Raw genomic sequence first — 4,453 nt, forward strand, 5'->3', positions numbered from 1 at the left:
ATGGATATATCAGTTGCCCTGACTTTATTATTACACATTGTTTGCTCATATCAAAACATTAGATGTTCCTCTAAATATGTACAATTATTACATACCCATAATTAAAAATTATAAAGAAAGTAAAGTAGCTCTAACATTTTGCATTCCTACCACCAATGAACAAGAGTTTTTATTGCTCCACATCTGCAATGGCATTTGCTATTGTCAGTACTTTGATTTTGACCATTTTAATAGAAATGCAGTAATAGCTCATTACTTTAAGAATCTCACGCTGTACTGACTGAGCTAGCTGGCGACAGCTTATTATTTTAATTTGCAATTCCCTAATAGCATGATATGAAGCATTTTTATATGTTTATTTGTCATCTGTATATTTTCTTTGGTGAGGTGTTCATTTAAATCCTTTTTAAATTTAGGTATGCTTTCTTTTTGTTGAGTTCTAAAACTTTATGCATATATTTTGTATACAAGTCCATTATCAAATATTTGCTTTGAAAATATTTTCTTTTAGTCTGTGGCTTGTCTTTTCATTCTATCAATAGTGTCTTTCACAGAGCAGAAAATATTAAGTTTAATAAAATGCAGTTTATCCATTTTATCTTTTATGAATTATGCCTTTAATGTTATCACCAAACCTGAGTCATCTAGACTTTTTTTCTGTTACCTTCTAGAAACTTGTGATATTTGCATTGTATATTTAGGTTCGTGATTGATTTTGAGATATTTTTTCTGAAAGTTGTAAGGTCTATGTCTATATTAATTTTTGTTTATTTTACATGTAGATGTTCAGTTATTCCAGCACCATTTGTTGAGAAGATTATTCTTTCTTCATTAGATTGCCTTTTCTCTTTTGCCAAAGATCAATTGACTGTTTGTGTTGGTTTATTTCTGGGCTTTCTATTTTGTTCCATTGTTAAGTCTTTCTCCAACACCACACTGCCTTGATCATTACAACTTTAAAATAATTATTGAAGTTGGGTAGTATCAGTCCCTTGACTTTCTTCTTTTTTAGCATTGTGTTGGCTATACTGTGTCTTTTGTCTTTCATATAAGCTTTTAAATCTGTATGTTTCTATTTACAAAATAACTTGTTGAGATTTTGATAAGAATGGCATTGAATCTGTAGATGAATATGGGAAAATTGATATCTTAATAATAACTCTTCTTATCCATGAACATGGGATAGCTCTTCATTTATTTAGATTTTTTAGATTTCTTTTATTAAAGTGTATGATTTTCCTTATGTAGACCATGTACATATTTTTATATTTATATCTAAGTATTTTATTTTGGGGATGTTAATGTAAATGACATTTATTTTTAACTTTAAATTGTTTATTGATGATATTAAGGAAAGAAACCTACTTTTCTACAATGGTCTATATCCTGTAACCATGATTTTATTTGTCCATTCTTTTGGGTTTTGTACATATCATCCATAAACAAAGGCAACTTTATTTCTTCCTTCCTGACATATATACCTTTTATTTTATTTTCTTATTACACTAAGTAGGATTTCCAATATGATGATAAATAGTGGTGTAAGAGAGGATATCTTTGTCATGTTCCCAATATTAGGGGTAAAGCATCTAGTTTCTCACCATTAAGCACAATAATTGCTTTTGATTTTGTAGATATTCTTTATCAAGTTGAAGAGACTCCTTTTTTTCCTAGTTTTCTGAGAGCTTTTATCATGAACGTGTGCTGGGTTTTGTCAGATTGTTTTTATGCATCTATATAATCAAATGATTTTTCTTCTTCAATCTGTTGTGATGAATTGCCTTAATAGATTTTCTAACATTGAACCAGACTTATATACTTTAAATAAATCCCACTTGGTCATGTTGTGTAATTCTTTTTATCCATTGCTGGATTTAATTTAATATTTTGCTGAGGATTTTTGCATCCATGGTCACAAGAGATGTTAGACTGTAATTTTCCTTCCTAGTAGTGTGTTTTCTTGGTTTGTTATTAAGGTAATGCTGGGCTCAGAGAATGAGTAAGAAAGTATTCTCTCTGTTTTTATATTCTGGAAGCCACTGTAGACAGTATGTCTCTTATCTTTTTCATTTCCCTGCTGGGTATGCTTTGCCCTGAGCCTACAGGTGCTGATGGGTATGAGGTGGGGATGAATATGAGGTTTGTGGGCACATCTTATCTTTAGTGGGGCCCAGGTAAGAAGCTTAGCTTTACTGAGAACTCATAGTTTCCATATTAGTTCCTGGGATAACCTATAAATAGCTAATAATTACTAGTAATGACACAACATGCAAGAACCTTGGAGTCTAACTAGTGAATACATAGATAGAGTCAGAGAAAAGCCTTGAAACAATTATTACAGCTATAAACCAAAGAAATAGTACCCATGTATATCGTGGTAATGAAATATTGATTATATATTGACTTTGTAAGCTCTTATTACAGATACAAAGTGCAACACCATCAACAAATTATCTTAAAACATAAAGAACATGCTGTGTTCAGTGATATTTGAAAACAAAGTAAAAATGCATACTTTTCAGCATATTTGAATAACACTTTAAAATTAGATATATGTTAGAATAAAATAAACCACTACTTTATTTCACTTCATTTCCATATCTGGGAAATAAGGATTATAATCTTACAGGATTTTTAAGAGAATCAAATATAATAATTTAATTTATTAATTTTTATATACTTTTTGAAAGCATTTCAGTGAATACAAGAATGAGTCACACATAGGTCTTCTCTTTAAATAGCTTGTGCTTTAGAAAATGATATTACATTTATAAATATCATTAGGAAACAAATGCCAGCCAAGTAAGTGACTTAAAGATGGTAGCAACTCAGAGCCATAGGACAGAGTTTAGTTAACTTTTCCTGTAAAGGGCCAGATAATAAACATTTTAGTCTTTTCAGAGTATACAATCTCTTTTTTACCTACTGAACCCTGTTTTTATAGTACGAAGGCAGCAAGAAGCAATAGTTAAAAGAGTGAGTATGGATGTGCCCCACAAATCTTTATTTGTAAAAACAGGTGGCTGGCTGGATTTGGTCTATGGTCTGTAGTTTGACATTTCCTGCCCTTAAGCCTCAAAGGAAAGAGAAAGAATGTTGTAATAAATTAGTTTTCAAATTATAAAGCTCTGTTCAAATATAAAGTTATTATTCATTGAGTTTATTGAAGACTGATATAGTGTTTTACTTGATATTAATACATAACTAATAATCCCTTAGTGATAAGCCAATTTGTTGCCAGGTGAATCAAGGGATAGTGACAACAATAATTAGAAGTAATAAACCACATTCATCCTTTTCTTAGAGGAAATGGAAGAGGAACGAAGTCCTCCATATTTCTTTGCTATTTTTCAAAGGGTTTCATCTTCCCAAGAGTTTAGCAAATTTTAAATACATCTTTGTCACCTTTCCCTGATGAACTTGGGGATTTAATCTAATTCCCAGCTTAATATAAGAACTTGCTATCCTCTCCTTTTTTTCCACCTTCTATTAATTGCTTTTGAATCCTAAACCTTCCTGGTGCTAAGTAGAAGTCAGGAATTCTGAAAGCTTGACAACAGCACCTCAATTTAATGAGTTTCTCCATGTTCTAACTGAATTTTTTCTCTTTCCCTTTCTCACTCAGTGGATTAAGCTCATTCAAGTCTGTCTCTGTTCAAAACTATCCGTTTTTCAGAATTCAGCAAGTAGGTCTTTTGTCTCTCACATTTAGAGCTTAAGTAGATTGCTTTTAGCTGCTCAGTGGAACATTATATTTTATCATCAGAAGACTAACCAGGTGCAGGTTTTTGAACTTGACAGTTTGTTCACCAAAGTGGTCTCTATGGTAATCTGTTCTCCACAACTCTACTTTCAAATTTGGCTCCTTGAACCACAAATCTGTTTGTTTTAACAGATTAGATGTCTTGACAACTATTTTCTGTAACATATGTAGAGTAGACATGCAAAATGTTAGTAACTGATTTATCCCATAGTTGAAATCATTAGTGCACAAGTGGTTTCAGCTGGAGTTATGCATGTTTTTTACTAATTCGTAATTGGTTAACATTATTTAATTGTTTCTGTCTCTTTAGATGCTGCTCATTTGAAAGTATGATTACTGCTGTTCCAAGAAACAAAAGCTTCACAGGGAATTCATATGTGAACAGTAACAGAAACATTCATTGCTGTATCAATTATCCTCATGCAGAATTTCAGGAATCTTTTTACCTTGTTCTTAAAAGCACCACATTACTAAGAATAGGAGTGTTCCACCTATTTAAGAAGATCCATCTGTATGTATATTTTATTTATTGCTTCTCACTTTGCATAATCTTCCAAGGTTTAAGTATGAAATGTCTTTTGACTAATGTAGAATAAAAACCAGTAACCCATTTTACAGTTATTTAGTTGGTGATTTTTCACCAATATCTATCATTGTTTTAAGAGTGTCATTTCTGCCAGAATGCTAGGT

This window comes from Microcebus murinus, chromosome 6 (genome assembly GCF_040939455.1).
Source record: "Microcebus murinus isolate Inina chromosome 6, M.murinus_Inina_mat1.0, whole genome shotgun sequence".
Lineage (NCBI taxonomy): Eukaryota > Metazoa > Chordata > Mammalia > Primates > Cheirogaleidae > Microcebus > Microcebus murinus.